An 11,954-nucleotide genomic window follows, 5' to 3' on the forward strand; every position below is an offset into this window, starting at 1 on the left:
CATGAGGCTTGGGGGTTAGTGTCTTGTGTAGTGTGATTGTGAGTGTGTGTGTGTGTGTTTGTGAGAGAGAGAGAGAGAGAGCAAGAGAAAGAGAGACAAAGACAGAGACACAGAAAGAGAGAAGACAGAAAGATAGAGAGAGAGAGAGAAACATGTTTCTCCAGAAGATATGTCAGACAGATACTGCATGATATCACCCTTCTCCAAAGCCATGTTATCACACTGTGCACTTTAGAGCCTTACTGCAGTGGGTGGCCCAGCAGGGGCACTTCAGTCCATGCTTGGAAACCAGCTGGCTCCATACACCCCAGCCTCATGTCCATATCAAGCAACATTCCATGAATATTCTTGAGCAACAAGAGGAATGTGCTGACGGGTACTCTGTGTCCTAGATGCCTTGGAGGAAGACATCGATCCCATCAAAGGAGACAGCGCCGGAGGCACACCTCTCGCCATGGTGAGCTAGAAGTTCTTTGTCCCAGGAACAGATGTTGCTTTCTTGGTTTCTTTCAAATCAAATTCAGATGAAAATCAGACAATGTATATTTGAGATTATACATATAGATCTCATACAATTTTCCTTTTTGAGAGAGCATTGAGTGGTTGTCTCTGCCAACCGTTAGCTGATTTGAGAGGACATTTACCATTGGTGACACCAAACTTGGTTCTAAATGCTGTGTTAGGATCCTGTCCCTCAGTAACACTTTCTCCTGCTTGGATGAAGCATTTTGTAGTCACCGTCCTGAATGGACTGGACAGACATGTCCCCCAGGAAAAACAACTTCCTAAGGCATCCAGTTCACTTACTTTGGGGTCGTTGGACTCAACCACTGTGCTCCATCTGGGTTCCTAAAGTCATTGAGGGAAATAAAGCTCATGAAGACAGACAGTGTATAACATGACCTGAGCCTCGCAGTGTCCTCTTTTCTGTACCTGCAGGTGACACCATCAACCAGCGAGAGCAGTATGTATTCTGGAATCAGCGTCTTCCTGAGATAAAACTCTAGATGTTAATGCAGGTGGGGCATCCTTGCAATCCTCAGTCTGGCGAGCCACCCTGATTGGTTTGTGGGGGTGTGGGGCACCAGAGATTTCCCAGGTGAAAAAGTGTGCCCATGTGTCTACAGTCCTAGGAAGCCATTGTATTCCCTGTGTGTGGTGTGGGTGTGTGTGCATGAGGCTTGGGGTTGGGGTGTCTTTTATGGTTCTATGTGGTGTGATTGTGAGTGTGTGATTTTGTGTGGGAGACAGGGAGAGACAGACACAGACAGAGAGATGCAGAGAGGGAGAGGGAGAGATGGAAAGAGTGAGAGAGAGATTGCATATGTCTCTAGGAGGTGTATCCCACTGCCACTGCACAATTCCCATTGTCCACATTCTCAAAGAAAGAAAGAAAGAAAGAAAGAAACAAACAAACAAACAAACAAAAGAAAAGACGAGATAAAGAAATCTCATCACAGCGCTCACATTATAGCCCTATTACCGGGGGAGACCCAGTGGTGGCGTTCAGCCCATGCCTGGGAACCAAATGCCTCCATAGGCTCTAACCCCATTCATAGCGAGCAATACTCCCTGAGGCATTCTTTTTTTTAAAAAGATTTTATTTATTTGAGAGAGAGCGAGTGAGAGCACAAACAAGTGAGAGGGGCAGAGGGAGAGAGAAAAGCAGACCCTCGCTGAGCAGGAAGCCCCATCCGGGACTTGATCCCAGGACCCTGAGGTCCTGTCTTGAGATGAAGGCAGATGGTTCACCAATTGAGCCACCCAGGAGCCCCTCCCCGCATCTTTCTTGAGCAGCACCACCAATACACTGACAGGTACTCTGTGTCCTTCTAGACGTGACTGATGATGGCGCTGTCTGGTCATGGCTTTTTCAGAGGATCACAGAGGAGGAGGGCCTGCCTCTTGCCAAGGTGAGCTCGCCTGTCTATCCCCGAGGAACAAATGTTGCTTTCTGGGTTTCTTTCCAATCAAATTCAGATGAAATTCAGACAGTATACTCTGTGTTGGCGAATTGAACATAATACTAAAACAAAAATCATTTTCCTAATGTCAACTGCTTGTATATGGAAATGAAATTATTTTTATATACAGATTTTATGTAAAAAGCTATATATACTTTTGAGATTATACATATGTAATTTCCCCGATGGGGAGAGCATTGAGTGGTTGTCTCTTGCCAACCGTTAGCTGATTCGAGAAGACATTTACCATTGGTGACACCAAACCTGGTTCTAAATGCTGTGTTAGGATCCTGTCCCTCAGTAACACTTTCTCCTGCTTGGATGAAGCATTTTGTAGTCACGGTCCTGAATGGACTGGACAGACATGTCCCCCAGGAAAAACAACTTCCTAAGGCATCCAGTTCACTTACTTTGGGGTCGTTGGACTCAACCACTGTGTTCCATCTGGGTTCCTAAAGTCATTGGGGGAAATAAAGCTCACGCAGACAGACATTGTGTAGCATGACCTGAGCCTCACTGTGTCCTCTTTTCTGTACCTGCAGGTGACAGCACCATCCATTGAATGTAGTACGTATTCTGGAATCAGCCTCTTCCTGAGACAAAACTCTAGATGTTAATGCAGGTGGGGCATCCTTAGCAATCCTCAGTCTGGCGAGCCACCCTGATTGGTTTGTGGGGGTGTGGTGGACAGGAGATTTCCCAGGTGAAAAAGTGTGTCCATGTGTCTACAGTCCTAGGAAGCCATTGTATTCCCTGTGTGTGGTGTGGGTGTGTGTGCGTGAGGCTTGGGGTTGGGGTGTCTTGTGGCTCTATGTTGTATGATTGTTTGTGTTTTTGTGTGGGAGACAGGGAGAGTCAGACACAGAAACAGAGATGCAGAGAGGGAGAGGCAGAGATGGAAAGAGCGAGAGAGACTGCATATTTCTCCAGGAGGTGTATCCCACTGCCACTGCACAATGGCCATTGTCCACATTCAAAAAAAATAAAGGAAGGAAGGAAGGAAGGAAGGAAGGAAGGAAGGAAGGAAGGAAAGAAAGAAAGAAAGAAAGAAAGAAAGAAAGAAAGAAAGAAAGAAAGAGAGAGAGAAAGAAAGAAAAAAGAAAAGAAAAGACGAGATAAAGAAATCTCATCACAGGGCACACATTATAGCCCTATTACCGCAGGAGGCCAAGCGGTGACCCTCAGCTCATTCCTGGGAACCAAATGCCTCCATATGCTCTAACCCTATTCATAGCGAGCAATACTCCCCGAGTCATTCTGCTGCAGAGGTGAAGTGAGAGGTACATCCTGGAGTACATTTCTCTCTTCTCCTCACCACATCCATTATACTGGGACCAGAGCAAGACCTGCACTTGGCTCCATGGGAGAGAGGCTCATATGCAGCTGCCTGGAGACCCTCCTTGGCTGACGGGAATTCTAGAGGCCTGTGTGATGGCTGCTGGGCTGGCAGCACACACTGGCTCTCACTGTCCCTCTGAGCTGGTCTCTTGGGGCTGACTGGGCCCAGGACAGAGGCTCTGGGAAGTGGGGCCAGGGTCTTTGCTCCTGTCAGATCCCACTGACAGCGATGGGCCTGGTCCCCACATCGTGGTCACGGCCCACCCTCGGACCTTCCATCCATCTGCTCGGGGCCTCCCCTAGTCCTTCCAGGTCTCAGGGACTTTGGTGAACACTGCAGGTACTGGTGTTTATGTGGCCACACCAGCTGGAGATTGCCCGTCACCCCACTGACAGACTAGGGGAATTCGGACAAGTACCATTACCTCTATTGTCACATTCATCTCCTCTCTGGGCTAGGACACTTACGGGCTGTCATCAATAGGAAGTGTGTCTCAAGTGCCCAAGATGAGCCCAGGCATCGGCAGTCACTTGATTGCCCAGTTGATGGTCACTCTCATGGCCCAGCATCACCCCAGGCCCATGGCAGCCGCCTCCATGTTAGCTGCATTGGCTCATTGATCAACTGATTGACTAGGGAGCGTGTCAGTAAACCCATGATCGTTCCTCCACTGTTCCCATTGCAGAGAACAGTCTGGTTGTTGGAGGTGACAGGAGAAGGGAAATAAGAAATTAATGATGCAGGGAGAGAGGAGGGAGGGTAGCAGGAGGGAGCAGAGGAAGGTAGGAAATCATGGGGACAGAAAGTCATGGGCACCACTGTGGCTGCTTCTTGAAAGAATGGGCTGACAGGCACTGCTTCCTGGTCCCAGTTATGAAATCTGAGGGCTGGGAAGGGCCCAGAGACCCTGGACGCCTTTCTCATCAGTGAGGTAAAGGGATCACGGCCCCATGGGTGGTGAGGTGGGGGGACTGCGGAGCTGAGGGCAGCATTGAGTTTTGGGGTTGGGGACATAATCCCAGGGGCAGTGGCCTGAGTCCTCACTTCACCCTGATTGTCCCCTTTCCTTTCCCAAGACCAGGCCATGACGATGCTCACTGTCGTCCGTAAGGAAGACGACTTCGCAGGTTGCGAAGACTCGGACCCATAGATCCACCATCTGCATGTAATTTATTTCCTCTTTCATTTTTATACTCCTTTTTTTTGGTAATGATTTATTTACTTTAGTTTGGGAGAGACTGAGATGGCACGAGTGGGGGAGGGACAGAGGAAGAGAGAGGGAGATCCAAAGCAGAATCCCCACTGAGGGCAGAGCCTGACATGGGACTTGACCCCAGGACCCAGAGATCATGACCTGAGCCGAAACCAGGAGTCACAAGCTTAACCACCTTTGCCACCCAGGCACCCCTCTCCTCTCTCTTATTGATAAGGTCCTTTTTGTAGCTTTGGCCAAGTTCCTCTTTCCTGCTTGTTATGATCCTCCTCCTGCAGGATCTGGGCTCCTCCAGGCACTTGATGTTCTTGGATCTTCAAATCTATCATCTCTCTCTTCAGCCCTGTCATTTTGGGGGCCCAAGGCACGAGATGCACAAATGTTCTATTTCTACCAACTCTCACCAGCTCTCTTGGGAATCCTCTAAACCTAACCCCTCTCCTTTTCCAGAAAAAAATGTCTGATGCTTATGTGTACATTCATCACAATCCGAATTCTTGTTCCCCACGACTTCACCAATGATGATTTGGCTTTTCAGGGCCAACTCTAGACAACCTGATTGGAGCAAAATCATTCATTTGAGAAGCATCATCGGAAAGGAGGAAGCCCAATGGGCAGCACATTTTGGATGCTATGTTGAGGCCTCCAAAAGAAATTCTGAATCCAAAGTTTTTTCACTAAGAGACCAGAAGGGTATATCCTTTTTGTTCTCTCCTGGACAGAACAGTGGCATACCTGGACAGTCATGGCCCAGGAGTTCACTGAAGGCCCCTCTCCTTTTCCCGTGTGCTCAATCAAGACTGAAAAAGGAAATCTAAGTTTCCCTTGTAATTCAGTTCTTATACAACGTGTGAATGATCTCCGACTTTGTCCAGAGAACAAAAAAGCCTCTAAAAAGGGTTCTCTTTACTTGCTCTCAACCTTGGCCAAAAAGAAATATAGAGTTTCACAAGAAATTACAATTTTGCTGTAACACAGTTCATTATTTAAGACATAAACTGTTTCGAGTGGGCAAAACATTTTCATCCTTCCATTTAAAGTAGCAAAACTTTCAGAAACCTGTGAGCTCCCTGGGTGCAAATACACATTAGGGATGATGGCTCTCCAGTCCATTCACTTGGGAACACACGGGCTCTCCCACTAAATGAGTAGCTGGAAGTTCCTTATCTCTAGGAATTTCACTACCCAGACTAGATTGCACTACCCTACTACGTGCAGACATGGCAGCATATTGCAAAGAGCTCTTGTAATAGGGCCCAAGTTTTTCACCAACAGCTTCAGGCCTCCATTCCTGAAATCTTCCTAGAAACCTCTTCATGATCTTCAACCTCAGGAAGAGACATCAGAGAAAAACTGCCCTTACACATCCCCTGAAGGGACCCCTTCAGGTACTGTTTTTAAAAAAAGCAGTGTAACAAAGTGGGAGTTCACCCTTGGCTTCATATGTCTCCACTAAAATAAATAAAATAATTTAAAAAATCAGAATTTCACACAATTAGAGGGCTACTCCAACTGAGGCTTCTCAGAGATCCTCTGGAAATAGCCAGTCTTCAGAAGCAGGCAGTTGCCCCAAGATTTTCAGAACAGGCAAATTGTGATGGCTAGTGGGCAGTTTCCACACAAGATATTGGGCCAAGACTCCCATTTAATTCTTTTTCTGTTTTGTATCTGCTCAGTTAAAATAATTCTTCTCATTTCCCATAAACCCTTGTTGCCATTCACCCAGAATGACCCCTTTACTCCCGTTTTCTTATTCTAATCATTCTACTAATTATTACCCTTGATAGGTCAGAACATCCCTGATGTCACTCCTGGGTTTCTGACTGCTGGATGTGCCATCCATCCGCGGACCCCCCATGGTACGTCCCTCTGGGAACGTTGGGGAATTCCAACTCCTGTGTCAACTCCAAACCGAGGCCACTTTTGATGATTCAGGCACACGACTTGGAGGAATTACTACCTATGCCCCAAATGAGAACAGTGTTCCCTTTGGTGGGAAGTGCATAAATAGAAAAAGCCTGTAAGAAACCTATCTCTAATGTTGGCAAAAGTGACTGGTAACTCTTGGCATGTCACTTAATCTCTCTACATTTCAGTGCCTCCCACTAGAATATGGCTTACAGCCCCTGCTCTGCCCCCACCCACTTCAATAGGGCTGACCTGAGGATTACAGGAGATGGTAACAGGTATTGTCCACGAGCAGTAAAGCATCCTTCCCATGTAAAGCTAAGAGTGAGTGTCCATCCTCTCTTGGTGTGGAGCCATCCACGTCCCCTCTCTGGATTCCACCACCACCAAGTGTCTACCTTATTCTTGCAGTCGCTCAGTGCTTGAACACTTAGGGCGATTATGAAACACCAGTCATTTATTTTATTTTTCTTAAGGCTTTCCTTGTGTTTATTTACTTTTAGCCTCATAACATAATTCTAATAAGTAGGCCACAGTCACATTTCAACATCTCAGAACAGGCAAATGAGACACAGAGGGGTGTACGTAACTTTCTCAGGTGCTCGCGGCTCCTGCCTGAAGTCAAGAGTATCACCTGACCCCAAGCAGTGATTCTGAAAACTCTGCCTCTGGCCAAACAACAGGGGGCACCCTACCAATGACCCAGTTGAAGGTACTGTGGGAATGGACTCATTAGGTTCATTCAAGAAGAATGATGCTACTTTATTCAGTGACCCATATGTAAGAGAAAACATCAAAATGTGAAGCCACATTCTTCTCTTCTGTATGCAAAGGCAAATGATCAAGTCAATCAGTATCGCTGTAACTCCAGCAGTCAAGGTGCATTTCTAACTCTAGAATGGGCTCACCTTTACCAGTAAACAACATCTTTAGCTAACGTACAGACCTTCAGCTGATGTTCGAACCAATATTGGCTGACACAGATCGCTCCCTGAAAGAGTGTTCTTGGATTTTAAAAAATTAATAGGCATTATTGACAACAAGAGGTTTAGACAAATCTAAGAGTTGAAGAGATAATATAGAAAGTTCCCATAACCCACGCCCCCCAACCCCAATTCCTCCACTAATAACATCTTATATGGGTGTGGTGCATTTGTTATAATTAGCAAAACAATATCGATACACTTTTATTAACTGGAGGTCTATAAAGGAATTCAATTTTGAAATATGCCCCAACATGGACGGACCTTCAAAACATATTATGCTCTGTGAGATAAAGCATGGAGAGAAAGACCAATATTGCATGATTCCACTTCAGGGCCCTGAAACCCTGCCACTCCAAGGACTTTGCGGGGAGGCCAAGACAGATGCCTTCCAGGTCTCCAGGGAGTCCAGGGTCTCATCAAGGCATGTGGCCTGTAAACAAGTAGGTGGTGAGCGGAACAGAGAGTGGAAGGCACTTCTCGCAGTTTGAGGGGCTGAGGAATTTTTCCTAGGTCAGTTCTGGGATTACAGGTCCACCAGGAGTTGGCTGGATGGACCCGAACAGGCTCCTGCCTGTTGGTGATGAACAGAAGGGAGGAGAGTGCAGAGCAGAGAGGCCCAGGGGAGGCAAGCTGCTGCGGGTCCGACTGTGGAGCCATGGTCCTCAGGAGGGGCAGTGTGTCCCCCAGGGGACATTTGGGAGGGACTGACTGCGATAGGTGGCTGCAGAAAGGGACCTGGGAGGCCTGGAGGCTGACTGAGCACAGTCCAGGGGGACAGTAACCGTTGTCACCACTCTGCCCTTGCTGTCACGGACCCAAGAAGCCCCTCTGCTGATCCAGAGCTTTCTGGGTTCGTGGGGCACACATCTATTGAGTAAACACAAGTTCTTTCTGGACCCCACGATTTCCCGACTTTGAGGCCCACATCATCTGTCAATGAGCAGGTTGGCTGTCTTCTGTGTTTGTGGATGCCACTGCACCCCACCAGCTCTGGTTTTAATCAGGGCAGGAGCACAGCTGGGTCCCGGGCTGGGTCTGACAGTTGGCGTTGCCTCTTCACACATGCGTGGAGGCGGTCTGGCGCAGCCTGGTTGGGAGGCTTGGTCATTCATAACATCTCATCAACTGCAATCCCTTGAAAACCAAGGAACTTCAGGAGCCATTCAGAGCTGCAGAAGCCCCCCAGAACTGATAACATGCACCCCACTGCTTCCTTGGCAGGGGGGTATTATTTGCAGGGGAACCCCCAGGAAGGGGGGCACGCTGGGGTTTCCTGGGGGTGGGCGCAGAGGAGGGGCCGACAGCAGGGGACAGTGCTGAGCTGGCACCAGCTCCCATTCCCAAAGCTGGGATCTGTGGACAGATGGGGAGGATGACTGAGGGGAAAGACATGTAACCATGGGAGAAGGGCGCACTTGAAGGAACATTCTAGGAGGAGGCACTGCTCTTGGCCCTGGGAGGATGGGGGAGTGGCAGGAGGGGTGAGGAGGAAGAGAAAAAGCAGGGAGCACTGGGCTTGCCCCTCACCAGCACTGGTTGGTTCCTGCCATGTTCTCTCAGCTGCAACAGCCCTGGGGAAGATGAAACTGTGTCCACATCTTGGTGGCAGGAAGGATGAAGGGGAACGAGGGTCATGGGGGCCCAGCACTCAGAGTCTCCATCCATCACCAAGGCTGTGCCCTCCCTCTCAGATGCTGGCAGAGGAGGAAGAATGTCAGGGAAAGAAAGCAGAGTGGTGGTGGCAGGGTGGCGGGAATGCGGGGTCCGAGGGGGGTGACGTGACCAATGTGTGGTCCTCCTGCCCTGTCCACAGGGTACCAGATTCCCTACCGCCTGGCCAGCAACAGCCCCAGCACGTTCACGACAGTGGAGATGGAGACCACGGTGAGGCAGTTCACAGCAGCCAAGCTGGCCCTGGAGTCGGCATACATCTTCAGGCTTTTGGCCAAGACGAAACACCACTAGGGGCTGCCGCTGGTGGCCGCTGTCATCAGCACTGAGAAGAGACATACGAGCCCGGGGCCCAAGTCCACTGTTGTGGTGCTGTGCGGAGGAGAGCTGGGCCTAAATGGGAGCCGTGAACTTGCTGGGTCCACGGCTTCCTGGGTCAGGGCCTGCACTGTTGCATGTCTGCACAGCCTGACATTTACCAGAAAGACAGGAATGTCCCAGGTTTAAAGCTGGAGACGCGGCTCAGCGAGGTTGTGTAACTGGCCCAGGGTGGCTCTGAGACATCCTGTTGGACCGCAGCTCCCTGAAGCCAGGCACTTGACCGCTGATGGTCAAAACCAGGTGCCCATCTCAGCAGGGGCTCAATAAACAAGTTTTCTACCCAGCATCATAGGGAGATCTGTCTCCACGGATGCTGCTTCCGTTCCAAGCACTGGTGAGATGCTTATTGTACATTGTCTTGGTTTATCCTCACAAAGGCCTGGGGAACAAAGCACTGTGAGCCCCAGTTCTACAGAAGTGGGGCCCAGACGGTTTCAGTCATTTGCCGGGGATACAGCTGTGAGGCCGTGACATGGACACCGTCCACAGACACTCAGTCTCCTCCACCTACAGAAATCTGCTGTGGGTTCCCATCTCAGCGAGCACCTGACATGCCCTCCAGCCTCACTCTGGAATCTGCCTCAGCAGACTCCCTCTCCAGGGCCACCCCAACTCCAGGTTGGGAGATCAGGACCAGACCCAGAGGTCTCAGGGAAGAGGATGACAGGAAGGTGCTTGCGCACAGAGTAAATGGGTGGGCTCTGGGAGTCCCCAAGCATCAGGCTCTGGAGCTGTGTGACCTTAGGCAAGGCCCTTCCCCTCTCTGTTCCCTGCACTCACCTGGTGGCCTCTTGGGAAGCCTGAGGGCCAGCATGGTCCGCAGAACTCCAGGGACAGAGCTGGTGCCATGGCTGCATTCAGAATGTGAGCCAGTGACCCCGTGGCCTGCGGGATCACTCTAGGAGAAGATCTAGACAGTCTTAGGGAGGCATGAATTGAGCCCAGAGTGCTTGGAAAACCATCTCAAGGGCCGATCTGAAACCTACAAAAGGTAGAAGGCAAAGGAGCCTAGCATGCACTGAGCCCGTACCACACTCTGGCCACCTTCCAGGCACTGCGGCTCACTGCTCTCTCAAATTCCCTCACAAGCAGGCTGAGCAGCTGGGGAAGCTGATGCCCCACAAGGTGGAAGGGCCCACTGAGCTCTGGCACTTGTTCGGAGGCCGCCCCGGCTGGAAGACCCAGCTGCTCAGGACAGGGCTGCTCGGCCCAGGCACACGGCTGACCCTTGCGATGGCCAACGGGGGGACGCTGGTGTCCCCCATCTGTGGCTTCGGATCTTCCAGGGCTCCACACATTCCAGGGGAAGGCTGTAGCCTGCTGTGAGTCCCCCGACCTCAACCGCCGAGCCTCAGTCCCCCAAGGATGCAGACAAATGCACAGCCCCTCCTCTGACAAAGATTACCTCTACTGCTAACTGGAGGAAGGAAGCCTTGAAGTCACTGGAGACACCAAAGCTTGAGGTGGGTGGAGAGACAGCCATGCATAGTTGGCCCCTGGCTTTTGGCACATAGCGCTGTCTGACCTGCAGCTGCCAGCACAGGGGTGGGGTTGGCGAGACTGGGGACAGGTGCCAGGAGAACCCCTCCTGCAGCTTTGGCCCAGGTCCTCAGGCTCCCCCTTGTCCGGGGCATGCTCAGGGCCCTGAGTGCCTCTCCCAAAGGCTCTTGCCATCTTCCTTAGAGTTGATGCAGCCCCGTAGGGAAATTCAGCACTTTCTAAGGCACAGGGAAAGCCAGGTTTGCTAAAGGTGTGACGTGACTTAAATCCAGATGGAAGCATTATCAGGAGTGCCCTCCAGGAGGCACCCTGGTCCACAGCGGGGCTGCTGCTGCTGGGGCTGGGGGATGCATGCCCACACCTCAGCCCACGTGCCAACCACCCACACCACCTGCCTTGGGCCCATAGAGCTTAGGGGATGTCTTCCAGGGCCTGCAGACCCCCCCCCCAGCAGAGCTTCACCAATTGCCAGTATGCCCAGGAGGGTGGTCCTTGTGGCTGGTGAGGGGATGCAGGGCTCTTGCTTTGAGGGAGGAGGACACTGACAGCCCAAGTGTGTGCTCCCAGAGGAGTGCCGACCACAGTCAGGTGGAAGGGCTCCTCCCGCCATCACCTCAGGGTCGGCGATCATCACTGCTTCATTACCCACCACACATTCTCAACAGGATCAATCATCTTCATGATAAACAATTAATCAATTATTCCTTCCTCTGTGGGGTTCCTCTGCTGCAATTGATGGGACGGGGAGATGCATGCTGGGAACGATCCACGCTCGGGAGCCAGGTCCCCGCTCCCTGCGCTCTGCAATCCCAGTCGCCAGCACTGTGGGGACAGAGTGGCGGTGACACGCCCCGGAGGAGCCGAGTGGGACACCGTCTGTGTTTCAGGCTCGGGTTGGCTTCCAGGAAGAAGGAGTCAGAATGACAGATGCACTGAGCCTGAGATCACAGGGAGAGTCCACAGGGGCCTGGATGTGCTCAGCAGAGCCCAGG

The 11,954-nt window shown here is 50.8% G+C and overlaps 1 long non-coding RNA gene across 1 annotated transcript; it reads left to right on the top strand.

Moving 5' to 3' along the window:
- Positions 1-1,631: 1,631 nt before the first annotated feature.
- Positions 1,632-9,606, top strand: LOC130543315 (uncharacterized). The gene is made up of 5 exons (XR_008958566.1): positions 1,632-1,913; positions 2,507-2,531; positions 4,380-4,468; positions 6,304-6,375; positions 9,224-9,606. It is a non-coding gene; the product is annotated as an uncharacterized LOC130543315 (long non-coding RNA).
- The last annotated feature ends 2,348 nt before the right edge of the window (positions 9,607-11,954 follow it).

Source organism: Ursus arctos, unplaced genomic scaffold (genome assembly GCF_023065955.2).
Source record: "Ursus arctos isolate Adak ecotype North America unplaced genomic scaffold, UrsArc2.0 scaffold_11, whole genome shotgun sequence".
NCBI classification, from domain to species: domain Eukaryota; kingdom Metazoa; phylum Chordata; class Mammalia; order Carnivora; family Ursidae; genus Ursus; species Ursus arctos.